Below are 22007 nucleotides of genomic sequence, written 5' to 3'. Positions count from 1 at the left end.
CTATAATTGTTAGCATCTTTTATTATTGTTTATCATTATTATTAATATTCCACCACCCTTGAATGGCAGGAATAAAGGTCGCACTGACAGATAATAACAAAGTCCCATGAATCTTTGATTTTATGACCATTGATAAGAGTGGTTGACATGCTGATGAAAGTATGATTATAGAAACATCATGAACAGACCCAGACATTAATAGGTGACAGGTAAGGCATTTTCAATCAAATGCACCTTTCATGAAATTGACTAGGCCAGCTGACAAAGGGGTTCATTAAAAAGTAAATTTAAATCATATTTTTGCATTGCTGTTTAGTCAGAATGCTTCATCCATGTGTTAACACATAAGTTGAAAACAAAATCCATAATAAAACACTCAGGATACTAAACTGTACATATATTTTATAATAACTATGTGAAATGAACATATAATGCATGTACAATACAAGTATATATGTGCAGGTACAATGTACCCATAAGATGGCATAGGATAATTTATCACATTAATTATAATCCTTAACATGTTATATCATGTTAATTTAATTCATGATGATATTGCTGGGTATTGATATTTTGCCTTTGTACTTGGTCCAGTACTTAATATTTGCAAAGATTAGTATGGATTATATGTATGAGAAAAAAGCTTTATTCCCTAAAACCTTTGCTGGTTAGGAAATATTTCAGATTAAAAGTAAGGACTTTTAAAACCTGTAAAGTTAATCCAGGTTAAGGAAAAAATTTTTCTCCTCCCTTGCTCCCACCTCTTCTTTCTCTCCTACGTATAGTCATTCCCCAGAGTGAGATATTTATCACTGTAATGTATTGACTTATCCTTTTATTTTGTATGATGGCTTCTCTAAACAAAATGTGCTGTTGTTTTTCACATTTCACTACATACAAGCACACCCATAAACAAAGTAGGTGTTCTTATTCTCCAACTGGCTAATTTAGCATTTCATAATTGTATATGTATACATATATATTTATGTATATGTAGACATACACACATTATAATTCTTGCACTCAAGAGATTGTTGTGAGGGGCTCAAGGGGAAACCTTGATCATGGTCCCAACACGATATTAGGTGCATCGTCTAGAACACCACTCTTTACTTCCTTCCCATCCCAACTTTCTGATCTTGAATAGGGAAGATGTTTCTTAACCTTTTCACTTCTACTTCTGCATTTAACTATTCTTTCCATCTATTCCTCTAGTTTACATTGTGTTGTTCTTCTCTCAGTACTAGGGTTTGAATGCAGGACCTTATGCATGTCTACCACTTGAGGCATACCCCCAGCTTTTCTTTCTTTTTATCTTTTAGTTATTTTTCACAGTCTTGTATTTTTGTCCAGGGTTGGCCTTGGACCACAATTTTCCCAATGTACACCTACCGAGTAGCTGAGGTTACAGGTGTGTAACACCACGCCTGGCTTACATTATGCTTTTTTAAAATTAAAGCTTTCGTATTGAATGTTAAATTCACTAATTTGCATTATTATTCATGTAGGTTTTTAATATTTTGTAATATACTTTAATAACTACACTAGCTATAGATTCTATTGTGTTTAATTATCATTGTATCCATCAAAGTATGCAATTTTAATATATTTCCATTTGCTCTCAAGATTCATTTTAATCTTAGAGTCGGTTTTCACAATGTCCCACACTCACCTAAAAAGTGCATATATTGTTTGATAAGCTTCACAATTCAGTATATATAAGACACCTTTGGAATTATGTTTTGGTCTTCTGTATAGTTATTAAATATTGCTTCACTTGAACATTTTTGGATTGTGACAGGTATGTTCGAATCATCTGTCCTTAGTATATTTCCTCCTGTTTCTACTTGCACCTACTGTAGCTATGGCTCTATCAATATTTTTATGTGATTGAGAATTCAAGTATTAATGGCTCACATTTGTTTATAAATTGTGGCCATTAGGTTTATCAACCATGCTTTTGGTATCTTTCAATCCATTTTAGCCTGAATTCTCTCTTAATTATCAAGATTATTACCCCTGCTTTCTTCCTACAATCAGTATTCCTTCCTTCCTTCCTTCCTTCGTTCCTTCCTTCCTTCCTTCGTTCCTTCCTTCCTTCCTCTCTCTCTGTCTGTCTGTCTCTCTCTCTCTCTCTCTCTCTCGCTCTCGCTCTCGCTCTTCTTTCCTGGGAATCAAACCCAGGGCCTTGCTCATGCTAGGCAAGTGCTCAACCACTGAGTCACATCCCCACACTTACCCCTACTTTGTTATGACTGGCAACTGCCTGGTATATGTTTACTCATTTAATATTTTTAACCTGTCAATACTTTCTTTAGGTATATGACTTGAAAGAACATAATTTTGAATTTTGCCTCAATAGGTAGTCTGAAAGTATTGTTATTTTAATAGATAAATTAAGTCCATTTACTTTTATTAATATGATCAAAATCTTTGGTAATTTGTGTTCAGTTCTGATGAATTGTTTTTAAATAAAAAACATACAGTCTTTTACTACATTATGTGCTTTATTTATTCCTTTAGTTTAGTAGCAACCAAAATTTGGTTGCTTTGTTCCAATGGTTTCTTTTTTTTACTAAATGTTTAATTTCACTACTTGGTGTCTTGATATGGAATAAAGTCTTAGTAATGAATACAGAAATAGTCGAATGACATAAACATAATGCACAGAAAGAGAATATTTTTTCCAATTAAACTTTCAAAATACACCTAATTTTCAATAAATGAAAGAATACAAATTAATATACTGGGTTAGGATGCTGAGTGGAAAAGGTAAGTTGTTGAAAATTATATATAACCTGATAATATAGGTAAAGAACATATATGTGTGTATGAATATATATGTGTCTTATAATATATAGAAATGACCTTGTAGTGGTAGCTTAACCTTAGTGAGCCTGACCTTGGTCATCCATAAAATGAACATATCAAGTCTTGTATCTGAGAGCCTTTATGAGTAAAATGAGCAAAACTGCAGAAAGCATGCAATATATAATAGTTTAACAAATATATTATACATATATGAATATAGATAAGAATTCTTCCCTTCATTCTCCCTGCCACAGGAGATTACTTAAACATGAATATCTCACAAAGACCATTTGTACTTGAAGCAATGGGAAAGAAAGTATATACATAATTATATGGCATGTAACCTTTATGTTTATTTTTAAATAACATCTTTGTCTTTTTTCTCCCAGGGTTTTCTTGGTTGATTATTATAGTCTTCAAGCATTAAGGATGGAATAGGTATGCAGCCTTTGATGCCACTTGTTTATAAGATAGCATACTAAGAGTGATGGAAGTTAAGAAGGAAATCATTGCCTTGCTATTTTTTAATTTCCATTTTGACACCTTCCTGTATGTCTCCCAAACATCCATATGCTAAAGACTTGGTTGTCAGCATGTGGTGCTATTGGGTGGTGGTGGGATGCTTAGGAAGTGGGGTCTAATGGAGGAAAATTAGGTCATTGTGAATATGGCCTTGAAGGGAGTGTTGGAACCCTGGCCCCTTCATCCATGTCTCTCTCTCTCCCTCCCTCCTTCGCCTCCTCCCTCCCTCCTTGGTTCCATTAGGTGAGTGGCCTCCTCTGCTACATTTTCCTGTTGCCATGATATTCTGTTTCACCACAGGCCCAAAAGTAACTGGGCCAGCCATGGACTAAAACCTTGAACACTGTGAGACAAAATAAACCTTTCCTCCTTTAAGCTGATTTATTTCATGTATTTTTGTCACAGTGACAGAAAGCTGACTAACACACTTCCATTGAAACCCAGAAAGGAGACAGTACAGTCTAATACATCATGAAGATGGGTCTTCTGTACAATAGGAATAAAACTGGAATAACTCATAGAAACAGTGCTTGTTATGAAATACTCAGACAAAAAACTTATAAAACTACTTTAAGATACTTCTGATACTTCTGTATACCCTTAATAAGAAATAAATACATATAGATTTTCAGCTCAGTCATTTTTATTGCATTCCTAATACATTTCTTTAGTGATTTATTACATATGTATATATTGCTACATGAAACATGGACAATTGTGGTGCATGTTTTGTCTAGAAGTACTGGATTATCTGATGGGAAGCAGGATGGAAGAAACATGAGGATAACAAATACACATTCACAGCTCCACACTGGTATCTGCCTCTGTGTTCCCCTTGCCATATGTTGTGTTTTAGAGCAGCTGAAATAGGCACACCCATTTTCTCCACTTATAAGCTGTGGAAAAGTGGCATGTTCTTCAGATACTCCTGGGAACCTTGCCTGAATAAGACTGAGACCCAGCTTTTATCCTGACTTTTCCTCTGGAAGCTGTGGACTGAGTACTGGGTGATTTCACTTAGTCCCTCACTCTCCCTTCCCTGTATCAATCACTGCTAGGATAATTAGGTGGGTGAATAGAGGAACCTAAGGTTTTCTTTGGGAGAGTGTAGGGAGAAGCATGCTGTGAAACCTCAAGACCCTCACTGAAATTCTGGGTAGTGGAGACATCATCTGAGTGCTGAATATAAGGTTCATTTGAGGTGCATTGCTCGCCTTTGCTTTGGGCATCTGTAATTTGTCTGGAGCTGCTCTGTTGGGGCTATCATGTGGATAGAGTCATGAATTTGTTCTGGGAACAACTTATTATCTAATTCCCTTGGCTTCCAGATGTTTCCCATTCTAACTCCGAGCCACTTTCCTATTTGTCGGTCTAAGAATACTTATTTATTCATATCGTTGATTTACTTCCAAACACTTTTAGCAACTCTTCACACTGTTCCAAGACACTTCCACTGTAGGTTTAAGAGGGAGAATGTGCAAAAGAAAAAAGTAAAACCCCTTAAAATGTATTACTCATAGATAAGCATTACACTGTTTACATTTGGATCATGTTTTCCTGAAATTTTGATGGCAAATATAATTTAAGAAGAGAAATAAGACAATATCCTACTCACTGCTTTATAAACTACTTTTCATGGTAAATATAAAGATCAATTCATTCCAATCAACATAAATATATTTATGAAAAATGGCACTAGCAACAATAATAGTGTGAAAATGGTGATAATTTTTTTTTCAGTACTGAGAATTGAACCCAGAGTCTACCACTTGACCTGCCCTTTTTGATTTTGAGACAGGGTCTCACTACCTTGTAGCTTGGGCTCACTGAACTTGTGATCCTCCTGCTTCTACCTCCTGTGTGACTGGTACTGCAGGTGTGTACCACCATGCCCAATTAAAATTGTTTTTCTAGGAGACAATTTATTCTAATTGTAACTTGTCAAGGTGCCAACAAAAATGACTAATTTTTTCAACCTGGTGCTTCCCAAGGGAGCTCTAACTTGACTACAGTTTTTTTTATTGTTGTGCTGAGTGGGAGTATATTGTGGAATTTACAAAAATTCTTGGGATTTCTTAGACTCCTCACACTATTTAAGTGCTGAACCTGTCCTTCTTACTACTTTGAACATAAGGGAACAGTGAGGGAGGGCTTGTGAGTGGTAAGTTTTAGATTGAATGCAAGCTGTCTGGTTCCTGAGTAAATACATTCACCCAGTATTTGCTACTCCTGCCACACCTCCAGCCTCCGTAGGCAGAAATTTAAAGTATTAAAATTCTCACAGTGCAACTGGGGGTGTGGTTCAAGTAGTAGAGCACCTGCCTAGCAAGCACAAAGCCCTGAGTTCAAACCTCAGCACTACCACCAAAAAAAAGAGTAACTCAAATTTTTCAGTACAATTAGGAATTTGGGGACAATTTTATCCTGTTACAATTTGAAAGAGGGTCCTTCAATATAATTTCTACCTTCATGAGTCTCAGGAAGTCTGTCTTTCCCGTAGTTTGGGCCAATCATGTTTATGTTTTTCTTCTGTTTTGTTAATTTGTATAATTGCAAGAGTAATGGTGTTGATTTTAGTTAAAAATAGATAACATAGGAAAGGAAATAAATGCCACCCTCAAATAGACCACTGGGCCTTCACTGATACCATGATCCAGTCTTGTGAGACGCTGAGCAGAGAATAGTTTATGCTGCGCCAGACGTCTGAACTACAGATCTGTGTGCTAATGAACGGGTAAGAAAATCAATGCAGAAAAGTCAGTGTAGAAAATCAAGTCAAATCCATACTGAATGCTTATGTAGTGTGTGAGTATGTGTGTGTGTAGAGGATAATTGGAGAAAACATACTACATCATAAGAATGAGTTTTTAGTACATGATGGGACTGAAGGTTATGAATATATTTCTAGTGATATTTGAATGCATTTCCCACATAGTCTAAATTTATGATGGGTACTTGTCAATCAAAGATAAAGCTCAATAGGGACTTATTTATGCTAAATGTTAGACTTCAGATATTTCAGAAGATACAATAAACAATATATGCTATAAAGTTAAACTTTACAGACTGGATGCTCCTGGGTAATTTTTCTGATTGCTTCAGCTTTAGAAGAAACCATTATCTAAAATTTGTTTTTAACATTTTCCTGCTTTACTCCACATTTTACAACTCATGAATATATCCCTAAACAAAACACATGATTGCTTTGTTTATTTTAAGCTCTAATTATGTAGGTAATATATTTGTGTACTACTTATTGTATTTCTCTGTACTGAAAATGGTGTTTCTGAGATAAAGCAACTTTTGGGTTTTGATATTTTAGCCATACTGGGTGAGCATACTTGCACATGTTCTCAGAGTCTGCATTGTGGATTTAATTTGCATGTTGGCAAGTGTCTGGAAAGAAGATGTGCCAAGTTGTCTCTTCCAGCTATGTGAGGAGTTCTCATGACTCAGAATTTCAATTTAAACAGGACACAACATAAATATAAATGCAGTGGTCAGGTTTTCTTGGGAAACTCTAGAATTCTTCCAGGACATATTCTGAGGCATGAAAAGGTCCCTTTTCATGTAAATAGGCAATTTATATAGAAATAAGATGGAGAAAAAGTGAAAAACAAGCTTTCTTTCTAAAAAATGAGAACCAAGCTGGCGTATTACATTGGCAAATCATAATGTTGGGAAATACATTATCGTGCAGATCTTCAGAAACTACTGCTCTCAATACTTACGGCAGTATGGTATACACATTAGTAGAGATTATAAATTTTAACTAGCTAGTAAATATTTGTAAATATTTAAAATGTTAAATGATCATTTCTTTGACAAAACATAAACATTTGTCAGAACTCATCCTCCTGACACACTGCAAGGTGGCGCTTACCATCATCACTCATCTGTCTACACTGCTCAGGGCTAAGCCGATCCTGTCTGTAGCAGCTCTGTGCCTTCAGGCCTCCTGAATCTGCCCCATCTATCCTTCCATCCAAACAGGAAAGTCTATCTAGTACATGATGGGGCTGGAGGTTATGTATGTATTTAAATTCATTTTCCATATAAATCATGGCTGAGATGAACCATCCACAGATCCAGCCCAAGTTTGATATAAGGCAGTGGTTAGATCCCTGTTCTTAGAAGGATCTGTAGATCTCATTCCTCATCCTTGTGTGGGGGACATCTCCCTTCCTTTCCCTTTTCTTTGTTCTCAGAGTCTCTCTATCCTAAGTTATATAGGATACTTTCCATGAGTTTTAAGTTTTCATAAAGGATAGAAAAACACTGGCTTAAGACCTAGCTTCTGCTTCTAACCCAGCCAAAAACTTCCACTAAGAAGGGGTACTAACCCCAACCCCCTGCTGGAAATGCAAGGAGATAAACATAGGGAGAATAGAGGTGAGCCTTGTCAATAGGATGTGTCCTGACACATTCACTATAGATCTACTACAAGCAACTCACAGTGCCCAGACTGTCAAGTCCTCTCCTTGATGCTGGCAGTGAGCCTGGTAAACATCCTCTCTGCTATCGGCCTCTGTGCTTAAGAGCATGAGCTTTGGAATCACACACATCCATGGAAAGAAGATAACTCACTAGCAGGTTTGTCACGGGTTAAATGCAGACAATAACATGAAGAACCTGGATCTGGGCTCCTCTTAACAGTCTGCTTTATTAAAAAAATTGTTGCCTTTTCTCTGTAGAGCGGGGAACACCTATGAAACCTGATCTGCCCTTTCAACCAGGGCCCCTGCACCTCTTCAGAATGACCTCAATGAGCCTCTTCTAAACACTCACCAGGAATTCCCTTGGTGGAAACAGGGCTTCTACATCAATGGCCAATAAAATCATTATGTAATAATATTGGCCTCAGTAAATGGACCCACCCACAGTGTATATGAAAGTCTGTTTCCTTATTTTGGCAGTACTGGGGTTTGAACTCAGGGCCTCACACTTGCTAGGCAGGCGCTCTACCACTTGAGCCACTGCCAGCCCATATGCTCCCTTTTAATTGCACCAACACTAGATAGTGTCTTTTTTGCTAATGTGATCTACTTTTATCAAGACCTGCCCCATTGTGTCATCTCACATAATTATTAAACTTACATATTCAGAGACTTCTCTGCTAGGGTTGTCAGATTTAGCAAATAAAAATAAAGAATATTGCATAAACAAAATAATACTGCATGCCACATCCAGAGAAATGGAATTGATAATGTGTGTTCTTAAACAGAGAATTAATTTATATTCAGGAATTGGCTAACATGATTATGGAGACTGGAAGTCCAATATCTGCTGGATGGGCCAGCAGACTGGAGACTAGGGATGATCCATTGCTGCAGTTCAAGTCTGAAGGCTGTTTGCTATCCAAATTTCTTCTTACTCCAAGGTGAGTCCCACCCATATCATAGAGGGTAATCTGCTTTACTCAAAGTCCACTGATTTAAATATTAATCCCTTCCAAAAAACACCCTTACAGGGACATGGAGAATAATGTTGATGAGATATCTACATATCCAGAATAACACTGATGAGATATCTGGACAATGTGGCACAGTCAAGTTGTCACAGAAAATTAACTATCCCACTAACACTAAAAAAAAAATTCTTTGGGGCTGGCAGAGTGGCTCAAGCGGTAAGAGTGCATGAGGTACTGCATTTAAACCCTATTACCACCAAAAAATATTCTTTGTAGCAACATATGGCTGCACAGCCTGTAGTTCCAACTATTCTAGAGGCTGAGGCAGGAGGATTGCTTGAGTCCAGAAATTTGAGGCCAACCCAAGCAACACAGAAATACCCCACCTCAAAAAGAAAGTTTTGATTGTTCTTATGGAATCCAAATTTGACTGGGTGCTCTCCATTTGATCTGGCATCTCTACATAGGAAATGCTCTGTGGAGGACCAAGGTGCTCCTGGGAACAGAGTTACTGACCTCCCAGGAGACTCAAGCGCCAGTTGTCATCCTTGAGGGAACTCTCGGGATATCCCAGATAAGTGGGTTCTCCAGATGATGGGAGCGCCAGGTGACATATGGAGCACAAAACACCCAGATAAGCCCATTTAGCACACACACTGCTAAGAGATAATAAATGGCTATTGTTTTAGGGGAGTGTACTGTTGAGCAGAAATAACTACTTAAAATATTATGGTTTGGGTGACATTCCTTCTTTTTCTGTGGTCTTATCACTGGATAAGACAGAGATTCTCTTATCCTTGAGGACTTGAGGAGGGGGCTTTTATAATTTTGAGTATAGTGCATGTGTTTTGGTTTATTTATGGGTATACATTTCTGAACATCCCATCAACTCCTTCTTGAAGAGACTGCTCAAGGAAATTTTGATAATGTAAAATTTTTTACCCACTATTAAAATTCAGAAGCTATTTCCAATCTCCTTCTATAAGATGAATCTTCACTGAAGTCACTCATCTTAAAGAATTGAGAGGGGTTTTTGTTTTGTTTTTACCATCAACTGCTCCTGAGCCATATGGAATGCCATATCTTCAATAAGTTGCTCAATAAGCATGCAGTCAGGACAAGGGTATTTATTTGCTTTGAGACAGTTTCTGAAAGAACTTGTTCTTAACACTGTCTCTTAGTTCTTGGCAAGGAAGTCACTTTTTCATGGCACATAAACACACGTAGCTACCAGTACGCAGCAAATAGCTATACATGATAGTCCTTGGTCTCTGTGACCATCCCAGTGGCAGTACTGATGGGTAAGTAAGTCTGTCCAATTCTGGAACCATTAATAGGAATCTCACTTGATAGCAAATCTAAGTCATGTTTTCCCATGTCATTTTTTCTTTGTAGTACCAAGGCAAATGGCGTCACACATGCTATGCAAGCTCTGTACCACTGAGATACCTCCCAGCCCCTTCCTCTTTACAAGGAACAAAGTCAATGTAATGTTCTTATTTTTTGGTTCCAACTATTAACTGATATACAGCTCAGATTTGGAGGAACAGGGTATTTGGGGGCTCCTTAAAGACACAAGCATTTTGAAGTAAAAGCATAAAAACACAAAGAGATGAGCTGTGGAGCCATTTAAGATCCACCTCTGTTGGGTAGAGCAGAGTAAGTGCCCCTGTAATGCAGCTTACTACCAAGAGTTTTGAAGGGAGAGAGTCTGAGGTGTGCGGTCCCTATTTCTCCTTCTAAATTGATTGCCACTCCTGAAATAAAGGAATGGGTGTGTAGAAAGGGAGATGTGTTTTTGTCATGGATGTTCCTCCACATGGAAGAAATACCTGGAATGAAGGATAAGAATTCCTCAGTATAGGACCTGGATATGAATCAACACAGCTACGCCCACCTTATTTTTCACAAAGGTGCCAAAAATATACGATGGCGAAAAGACAGCCTCTTCAACATATGTTGCTGGGAAAAGTGGTTACCTGCCTACAGAAAACTGAAACTAGATCCATGCCTGTTACCCTGTACCAGTATCAACTCAAAGTGGATTAAGGACCTTGATATCAGACCCGAAATCTTGCAGTTAGTACAGGAAAGAGCAGAGAATTCTCTGGAAGCAATAGGTAAGGACTTCCTCAGTAGAACTCCAGCAGCCCAGCAACTAAAAGAAAGGATTGACAAATGGGACTGCATGAAATTAAAAGGCTTCTGCACAACAAAAGACATGGTCTCTAAATTGAAGAGACCACCCACAGAGTGGGGAAAATATTTGCTAGCTATACATCAGGCAAAGGATTGATAACCAGGGATATACCTAAAGGAATGCGACTCAGGTTGCTCCAGAGGCACCTGCACACCCATGTTTATTGCAGCGCTATTCCCAATATCCAGACTATGAAAACAGCCAAGATGCCCTACTGCTGACAAATGCATTAAGAAAATGTGGTATTTATACAGAATGGAATTTTATTCAGCCACAAAGAAGAATGAAATTTTGTCATTCTCAAGTAAATGGATGGAACTGGAGAACATCGTTTAAGTGAAGTTAGTCAGGCTCAGAAGGCTAAAAATTGCATGTTCTCCTTCATATGCAGATTAGAGACCTGAAACAAATGAAGTAATATTGGACATGGGTCACACACCAAGGGGAGAACATGCCCAGGAGGAATAGGGAAAGGGAAGGAAATCTAAAACTTGAATATGGTTGATGTGTTTACTGTAGAGGAGTGAATATAGTAATCTTAAACTGGCAGAGGCCACTATGCGAAGGGGACCAGGAAGTAGTGAAGAGGTCAGGTAGAGATCAATCAGTTCGGGTTGTAATACACAAGTGCATGGAAACAACGCTAGGAGTCTCTCTGTATAGCTATCCTTATCTCAAACTAGCAAAAACGTTACTACATATTTCTCTTATGTTTCTCTTCAACAAAATCGGAGAACAAGAGGGAGGAACAGGTTCTACCCAGAAGGGGGCAGGGGGAAGGGAGTGTTTGTGTGAGGGGCGGCATTGTATGGCAGCCCAAACAGCGTATACACATGTGAGTAAATGTAAAAACGATAAAATAAAAAAAAATTCCTCAGTATAAACCAATGTGTGGTTGAACTGACTAGGTTTATGCCCACTAAATTACTATGTTGTTCTAGGCCCACCTTCCTAAAATAACTGTGAATGTCCTTAAGTGACATTTTTTTGGTGTTCGTAGATCATCGAGTCGGGTGATTGTGGACAGTCTCTTAGTTTTCTGCCACAGCTGTTTAACTGCATAGTGTGTTGTGTATCTTACGTGTTCCCCCTCAGAGGCTAGCCCATCTCCAAGAGCCTCAGGCGACACTCTGGGTCTCTGTGTACTGATAATTCTCCTGCTCCTTCACTGATACTACTCCCCTAAGGTCCCATTTATGGTGAATAAAAATTCCCTTCCCGAGAACAGGTTTTTTGTTCCAACAACCTGGACAGAGTTCTGCCAATTGCCTGTGTCCCCGCGGAGATTCTCTAATGCATATGCTTTCTCAGGTGTTCTGAAGGGTGAGGGTGTTTTGTCAGAGAAAGCAAAGGTACAGAAGGGAGGGCTGTGCTGAGACATTTCCAATCTGTGGAATAGTGTGCAGTGCGGTTGCCATAGAAACCTGACGTCATCATGGGGACCATGGCGTCCCCTCCTGGACTCGCTTACTTACGCTTTTCAGATGAAGTTTACAGGGTAAAGACATTCTGCTTTGCGAGAAAGGTGAGGGGAGTCAAGGCCAGGGCTGTGCGGAGGCATTTCCGGCGGGAAGGACAAGTCTGCGCATCGCGGTTGCCATAGAAACCTGACGTCATCACAGCGACCCTGGCGACCATGACGACTTTGTAATGGAGACCTGCGTGAACTGGTTGGAACAGAGCAGGCTCCCGCCTCCAGCTGTGTGCAGCAGGCTGAGGGTGTGGGTGCCCGCGGTGGGGGGTAATGAACCCCCCGGGGGGTGGAGAGACGCAGGGATCACAGACCCAGGTCGGCTCCTTCCCGTTTTGGGACTCGGTGCCGGGATGTGTGGTGAGAGAGAGATGTGGGACCCTCCTGGGCCCAGGGAGGGTGGTGTCCTGGAGCTGCTTTCCATGTACAGGTGGGGTGTGGGAGGGTAAGACAGGGAGGGACTCTCTGAGCCCAGCTTCCCCCTGTGTGACGTGGGGGTGAGAGCGCTCACCCTCAGCATCGCTGGGACCTTCAGTGATAACACCTGCTTAAACAGTAGTCAGTGATTCCATGTATCCCTCCCATGTGTGTTGAAATAGGCATTCTACCATGATGCCAACTTTTTAATTCCTTTTATAGTGATTCCCATGTACCTTCATTCTCCTTTTAAGAATGTTGATGGGCCATTATTAAAGAAGTGGGGCAGGGTGGGGGCGCAAGGCAGGAGTGTTGGCACATGCCTCTCTAATCCCAGCTATTCTGGAGGCAGAGATCAGGAGCATCTCAGTTCAGTGTCAGCAGAGGTAAAAAGTTGTAGAGAACCATTTCTAAACAAAGAAGCTGAATAGTGGTGCATACCTGTAATCTCAACTACATAGGAGGAATAGGAGAGAGGATCATGGTGTGAGACCAGCCTGGGCAAAAAGCCTGAGACCCTATCTGAAAAGCAGCTCAATGTGAAAGAACTGAGGGCATGGCTCAAGTGGTAGAGCATGTGTTGTTTGCCTAGCAAACACAAGGACCTGAGTTCAAACCCCAGTGTGGATCCTGTTGCATTGGTATTGTACTGGAAACTTTTCATCTTGAAAAGTTAATGGGTGAGTTTGTTATTTTGACCATCACAAGTGTTTTACCCCTTTTACTCAATTATACACTGATATTCATCACGTCCAGTCACTAATCACATTATTCATTCTTACACCAGTAATTCATCTTTGTCGTCTCATTTTGCTACTTATTTTCTACTATCCATTTCGTGCTCTTTTCCTACTGCTCTTATTTGATTGCTGAATTTACAAATGCAAAAGCCCCAGAGCACAATGAAATAATATGTACTACTCAAGGAAGCTTTCTGATATCTTGCCCTGTCCCCATTTTCCCCTTGAGCAAGTGTAGCCACGTCAAAGGTGATAATCCATGAGAGCGTCTCTCCTGGGAGGGTGTTATATCCCATTTTTGACTCACTGAAGAAATCTTTTGAATTCTTTAGTTTATTCAGCTTTTGTCTGATTGTTTGACTTAGACTGAAATCCTTTAAAGTTTTCCAAATAATTAACAAAGGGTTATTTACAACTATTTTTTAAAAGTCCAAATGAACAGTTAACAAAATGACCAAATATGTGTCATATATGACATACCTCTGGACAGTTCTATCCCACACATCTCAGAGAATCACAGTGAGAAGGATAAGCGTCATTATTACAAAAAAAATAATTATGACCTGACTGATCCTTAATAAATGGTGACTTAGGAGTAAAAGTGATAAAGAATCATGTTGCATATTAAATACAGAACAATTCGATGAAACACATTATTTTCCCTGGAACAAGTAATAACACATAATATGTTAAGACAGAAGTGACAATGTGGTATTTGTAAGGAATTAAGAAGGGCAGGACACCCCTACCCCCAACCTGGAGCTGTGTACCACTGCCAGTGCTATAGGTCTTTTAGGACAAGTGGTGGCTCTGAAAAGAGCCTTTGGGTTTTTGGATGCTCAAGGCATCCACCTCTGGATGCACCAGTGCACCTGGTGGCCTAGTGCACTGCGTTATTGCTGACCTCCCTGGGCAGCAGGAGGTGCACGGCCTTCTGGATATCCGAGGCGGTGATGGTTGAGTGGTTGGCTTGGCAGGACAGGTGGCCCGCCTCGCTGGCAATGCCATCCAACATGTCATGAACGCAGGAATCCATGATGCCCATGGTCTCCTGGGACAGGGTGAGACCCCGTTGACACATTTTTAGCACCCAGGGGAAATAGGCTTCCAAGCTGTCACCACACCCGGGGTGATGGTGGGGGTGGTGGTGCCTTGGCTTCTCCTGTGTCTGGGACGTGGAGTTGGTCTCCTCGGTCTCTTGAGGAACAAGGTCCTCCTCAGAAAGCATCTCAGTGGTTGTTTCTGCAGACTTGTCTAAGCTCTGCTTAGCCATCGCTCAGGCAGTTGCCAGTAGCTGTGAAGAACAGACAATGGCGTCTTCTATTAACAGAACAGCCGGACTGTTAATATCCGTTGCTTTGTCCTAAATCATGTACCAACTTGTCCTCTGATTGGATGGCATGCTCTGCAGGGAGCCTTTCAGTGAGTCACTTGCATCCTGTCGGTGTGATTGGATAATCTGCTTGGCATCCCATTGGCAATCATCATGGGTGTTTTGAGCCCTAGAACCAACCTGTTGGCTGTACCAGGGAAGAAAAAGATGCCGCAGAGAGCAAAAGGTCATTGGACCCCATCAGCTGAACAATGCCACATCACAAGCATTTTGAAAAGATGCACTGAAATTTCCTAAAAGTTTCAGTTCTGGCTCTTGAGAGGGTCTGACATCAAGGAACCAAGCGTCTAATCCCAGAAAAGTGACTCTAATCATGTTGTGGACATTTCTAGATCAAGCCCGAATTTATTGTTGTACTGGATTGAGCCACCCTGGCATGAGCAGGAAGTCCCTGACCTGGCCAGTACATGGCTCCTGGGAATCAAAGGATCTTGTTGTCCAGCTCCTGTTTCCAGTTAAACCCTCTCAGTTTACCAGGAAAAGGAAAAATTCCAAAACCACAATGTCCAACCAGAGAACAGAAACAAAAGAGGCTATTTTTGTTTTTAAAATTTTAAATTAAAAAAAATTGTACAGTTATTTTTTATTTGCATATAATAGTTGTACATGGTGGATATATTGTGACATTTACATATGTGCTTACAATATATCTTAATTAGATTCACTTCCTCCATCATTCTCTCTCATCTCCTCTCCCCACTTCTTAGAACCATTTCAACAAGTTTCATTGATGTATTTTTGTACATGACTACAAAATACATCCACTATATTCAACCTTCTTCACCCTTTCCTTATGTCCTCCCCGCTCCCCTACCGCCCTTGGACAGGACCTATTTTACCTTCCTGTCCTTCATATTTTAAGTGTATATTTATTGTTCAAGGGGGCTTCACCTTGGTATTCCAGACATGTATATATGGTGCTTTAATCAGATTAATCCCCCTATTACTTATCCTTTCTCTATCATCCTGCACCCCTGTTGTTCAACAGCTTACAGTGCATTATGCTATCTTCATACATGGATGCACTGCATTTCAATATTATTCACTCTCATTCTCTTTTCCTCTCTTGTTTCCCCATAGTCCCCTCAGACAGACCCACTAATATAATTATGTACTCTCTCTCTATTATATATAATATATTATATTATGTAATAGTGTATGTTATGTATTATATATTGTATATAAGGTAATGTATTTTTATGTGAACATCTACCTTATGGGTCTAGCTTCCACATATGAGGCAAAACATGCTACCTTTGTCTTTCTGTGCCTAGCTTGCTTATTTTGCTTAACATGATGCTCTCCAATTCTATCCACTTAACTGCAAACAACATAATTTCATTCTGCTTTATGACTATATAATACTCCATTCTGTATATATACCACATTTCCTTTATCCATTCATTAGTTGTAGGGCATTGGGGTTGTTTCCAAAACTTAGCTATTGTGAATAGTGCTACAATAAACATGGGTGTGCAAGTAACTCTGTTGTATCCTGGCTTACATTCCTTCAGGTATATGCCCAGGAGTGGTAATGCTAAAGCTAATTTTAGTTTTTAAAAGAACCTCCATTCTGCTTTCCATAGTGTTTGCACTAATTTCCACTCCCACCCACAGTGTATAATAGGTCTTTCCCCCAACCCCTCGCATCCTTGACAGCATTTGTTGTTGTGCGCATTATTGATGACAGCCAAAACCACAGTATCAAACCAGAGAATACAAGAAAAGGGGATATTTATTAAAGTATATAAGGATGTTCAACGTTTACCTAGGATAAAACTGTATTCTAGGGCCAGACTTGATGATTCATGCCTGTAATCTCAGCAATCAGCATCTGAGGCAAGAGGATTCTGAGTCTGACCTACATAGTGAGACCTTGTCTATGATAAAAACTGCATTCAGAATACTTAAATGCTTAAAATGCCTACGTTTAGAGTTGAACAGTTTTATTTTAAAAATTACAAAATTAAATCTCAAAAGTATTGGGGAGAACAGTGCATCAACATTATGGAAACATTTTAAAATTTAAAGAATAACACATAAACATTTTTTCAAATGTATTTGTGGAAGTAAATTACAGAAATTCAACCAAAGGCAGTACCTCCAAAGCTGAGTATTAAGAAAAGAGCTCAGTCTTTTCAGTTTTAAAATAATGGAGTTTTAAGTTTTCATGTGGTTATATGTGTCAGTGTTTACTGGATTAGATATTAAAACTGAGAAATTTAGACATATTTTTAATTCACTTGGAATTTACAATAAAATATCCATTACATCATGTAAAGCTGTATTGTACGCTCATATGAATAATACATTTCCTAAACGTCATGAAATGAAAACAAAGTTGAAAATCTCTTTCATATCTATTCTAATAGAATCTTGTAACTGCTCCTGCACTTAATCTGTTTCCATAGCATACATAATGATCTCTGGAAAATTTCACCATACATTTGTGAGAGAAGGAGAGTGTAAAAGGTAAATACCATTATCTCATAGGCCCCATGAAAGATTAAACAAAGAGACAACTAAAAGAACGGACTCTAGTAAAGTGGTGTAATGTAACATTGTCAAACAAACCCTATTTTATATTTTAAATAAATTGAACCATAGCTATACTAAAGTAAAATTGATAATGTTTAGTTTATTGTCAAAATATGTTTTAAAATTCATAGGACCCCACCCTTCAATAACTTAGAGTAGATCCAATTTGTTTGGAATACATTTTTTTACACTAACCTATATGTCTCTGAAAAGAAACATGTGGTTTGGACACGTGGTGGGTTGCTGATCTCCCCAGGCAAAAGAAAGTGCATGGCCATTTTCCACAGGAGTGAATCTTTTGACATTTTCACCTGCAGTATATGATGATTTCAACTTGTCTACATGTTTGCCAGTAGCACGTATTATCTCTCTTTTTTATTATGTCCATTCTACTGGGTATGAAGTGGTATCTCACTGTGGTTTTGATTAGTATTTTCCTGATGGTTAAGAGGTTGAAATCTTTTACCTATATTTACTGGTGGCCTATATTTTTCTTTGGAGAAGCATCTATTCAGATCCTTTTCCCATCTTGAAATTTAATTATTTGTTTTTATTATTTAGTTATGAGTTTTTAATACATTATAGATGCAAGTGCACATATACATGTGCACATGCACACACACACACACACATATATCATGTAAAAATTTTCTCTCATTCTGTTGGCTGTCTTTTTCACTTCCTTAATGGTGTCCTTTAAATCACAAAACTTGTACATTTGCCAAAGCCCCACTTATCCATATTTCTTTAATTGCTTGAGCTTCTAGTGTTATATCTAAAGAAACCACTTCTTAATCCAAGGCATCTGGAAGTGTGAGGATTCCAACTTTCTTCTTCTTCAAGATCGTTTTGTCTATTCTGGATTCCTTGCATTTCCATGTGAATTTGGGGATAAATCTATCAAGTTATGCAAAGAAACAAGATGAGAGTTTGATAGAGTTTACGTTCAATCTGTAGGTTAATTTGCAAAGTTACACTGCTTAATAGTACTAAGTCTTCTAATCTGTGATAATGGGATGTCTTTCCATTTATTTAGATTTTCTTTCAATTCTTTCAACAATATTTTGTGGTGATTGGCACACAAATCTTGGACTTTTTATTTAATTTATGTCTAACAATTTTATCCTTTTGATGCTATTATAAATGGAAGTGTTTTCTTATTGTCATCTTTGAAATGTCCATTGCAAGCATGTAGAAATAAAAAATTGATTTTTCTATACTGATCTCATTTTCTTTTATATTGCTGAGCTCCTTTATTATGTCTCATAGTTCGTTAGTATGTTCTTTGGGGTTTTCTATATTCAAGATCATATCATCTACAAATAGAGATAGTTTAACTTCTTTTTCTCCAATATGGCTGCCTTTTATTTCATTTCTCTTGCTTACTCTGAAAATATTTGAATGTATGTCAGAAATTAAGCTTTTTATTTTCCCTCAAATATGTACACAATTATACAAATATCTACATACTGATACAAATTATACAAAAATTATATATAAATATAATTATACATATATAACATAATTATACAAATACAATTTTCACCAATGACCAGAAAATGTTTTCTCATCACATATTAAAAATCCATATACTTAGTGATTTCTCTGTGTAATTCTTCTTAGTATACTTAACCAAATTGTATAGTGAGTAGTAATAACATGGTAGCTTTATAATTCATTCAACTTCACTGAAGTGTGAGTTCTTCCATCAGGAAGTAGTGAAATAGCACACCAGATAAGATGAAGTACTATCTCAGTGCCTGACACATAAATGACATTCTCTAGAGAGCAATACCACACACTGCCTATCTCTGTGAACATAACAGTGTCATTATTCATAGGGATCCTGGATAAATAATAAACAACTATTTTACTGCATACTGTCAATATAGTACATGTAATATATTGAAAAATGTTTTTATAAACCAAACACCCAAAGATAATGTGAGTAAACAGATGTATTAAAAAGATTATATAACTAAATCTGTACTGATGGCTACTTGTGATGTTCTATGTTTTACCATTATATAAACTAACACAACATATTCACTACTGAAGTCCCAATACTAGAAAAGAATAAATACTTGGGATGGGAATTTTAAAAATATTTTAAACACAAGATTATATTTCAGCCCTTCATTAATTATCTCCATGGGAAGAAGTAGAATCTCTAGGTCGACAAAATGAAAAAATTTAGAACAGTTTACAAAGTTGACCTTCAGAAAATTTTTGACAATGCACTCAACAAGAACAGCAGAGTGTCCATGTGTCTTCAGGTGCTCAACAAAACTGATACAGATTTTCATGTAATCAAATCAAGGTTTTCCTAACTTGTGCATCTCCTTAATATTGTTTATTTGAAAGCTTTCCACAACAAAAGTCTATGTGGAGGTAAAGCGATACTATCCATATCAGAACAAGTGGAAGATACTTATTCACAGATTGTTATGGCAGGGGGGGCAGACCCCATCATTTGTGAGAGAGAGAGAGAGAGAGCCAAAAAAGGGAAAGCCAGCCAGAAAGTGAAATAAGGGCTGCCATAAAGTGCTCTGCTAAGGATGACATACCTAGGAAAGTCAAAACAAAAACTAACAAGTGGTTGCCTCAGTATCTCAAGGACTTCGAAGAGGTCATACATGATATGAATTTCAGCAATTAAGCTATCATAAGAGAATCTGACAATATAGCTAAGGTGAAAAATGACAAGAGAAAAATCAAACAGAAATTTTGAGGTTTATTTTGGATGCAAAGAAATTTACAGGACCCCTTCTACCCAAGGAGCCCACGGGAATTCAGGGGTGGCTGCAGGGCCCCACGAAAAGACATTGAAAACATTCCTTATGTGTAGTGCCCGTGGCAGGCATTTGCCAGGCCCTGTGCTTTAACCTTATGCAAATGCTTTAGGTAACCCTGCTTTAACCAGCAGCCCTGTCCACACAGCTGTAGCCTTCTAATTTCAGTGGTAAATTTTCATTTTTGCATGTAAAAATGTTCATAGTGCATTGCAAAATGAAAAACAACTTGCAGGGCCATAGGTGTCATCAACCCACCTTTGTAAAACTGTAAACAAAAATTTCTCAGTTATTTATGTAAGGAAAACAATTCCATAAGTTATCCTCACTAAATGATTAGCTGGTTATCTGTGGGTGATTTTTTTCTTGTTCTTTTGTTCATCTCTCCATTGTCTCCTCAAAAGGTAACTTTTGTCATAAAAATAATACATAAAAAAAAGAACATAATAAAATAAACAATCAAAAGAACTGTGCAGTGAGCTTATCAAAGGCATAGGAGACACTTAAAATTCTTGCTTTCGGGATATAAAATTCTGGGTAAAAGTTGCATTTCCTCTGGGGCTCCATGTTAGTGGAAGCAGCATAACAATTACTACAAATCCACTTCTGTAAGGGACAGGCTTGTTATCTGTAAAATTGATATAAAACTAGCCTTGCATGGTTATGAAGAAGATAAAATTAGGCACTGGGTGTGTGAGGTGTGCTGGGCTAGCTCCTACCCTCTTCCTCAGTAACAGAACCAGTTCCTGGTCAGACACTGGAGGAGAGCTGAGGGAGGTCTCACCTATGCCTATCAATAAGTCCAGGGAACTGAGATGTAGGTGCCACTCTCCCCTGGGTAATGCCATGTCTCCTAGGTACTACACATTTCATCATGGATCCTGTGCCCCTAAGTTCCCTGCTGCTTTGGGGGAGCTGGAGATCATGATGAGCTAAAGCAACACTGTGTCCCAACAACAGAATGGAGAATCCATCTTTAACTACAATAGAGCTATCTTAACCTGGTATCCACTTATCACTTGGGTCTTAATAAAGGATTACATAGGAAACTCCTTTACGTGCTTTTTTGTGTGTTTTTGCATACAGATGGCTCCACAGGATTTAGAACCTTGAGATGGAACCAGAAAAAAAAGCCTGACTGACCAGATGCTGTGCTAGTCTCATTTTTTAATCTCTTAGTTACAGACACTTTTTTTTGTTAAAAATTACCTCCCCAAATTCCTGTTGAGCCTTACCTTACCATTTCAACAGACCCATCTACCTATGTGATTTTCCCCCTGGCTCTTCAGTAACCTTTTATTTGATTACAATGATTTTTAATAAGCTTTTATTTTAGGCTACTTGTAAACTTAGAGAATTATTGCAAAAATAACACAGTTTCTATATACTCCACCCCAGATATTAACATTGTACCTTATTATAATATACTGTACCCTATTATTTACACCCTACATTAGGATGGTACATTTGTCACAATGAGCCAATATTGTGTATACATATGTGAATATTCCTATATGTAACCATATGTATATATATTGATCTAAACGTGAGTTTATACTGGTTTCCCCAATTGTAGTCAGTTACCACATGGATTATTCTTATCTCTCTTGCTTCTCTGTAGCCTTTTACTCCAAGTGTGGGAAACCTGTCTCCCTCCCACTGCCTGCTATCTAGTTTGACAATTGTTAAATTTCAGTATACTTGGATAGTGGT

At 38.3% G+C, this 22007-nt stretch overlaps 1 long non-coding RNA gene across 2 annotated transcripts in view; it reads left to right on the top strand.

Moving 5' to 3' along the window:
* Positions 1-22007, top strand: part of LOC141419883 (uncharacterized) — a 219951-nt gene that overhangs the window by 7193 nt on the left and 190751 nt on the right. The window contains exons 2-4 of one of the 2 annotated variants that reach the window (XR_012444601.1): positions 3201-3249; positions 5911-6067; positions 8577-8713. This is a non-coding gene — a long non-coding RNA (uncharacterized lncRNA). The remainder of the gene's footprint in view (positions 1-3200; positions 3250-5910; positions 6068-8576; positions 8714-22007) is intronic. The other variant, XR_012444600.1, reaches the window with a different exon arrangement.

Source organism: Castor canadensis, chromosome X, assembly GCF_047511655.1.
Source record: "Castor canadensis chromosome X, mCasCan1.hap1v2, whole genome shotgun sequence".
NCBI lineage: Eukaryota > Metazoa > Chordata > Mammalia > Rodentia > Castoridae > Castor > Castor canadensis.
The sequence above is the reverse complement of the archived record's forward strand: the minus strand, read 5'-3'. Positions and strand labels throughout refer to the sequence as shown.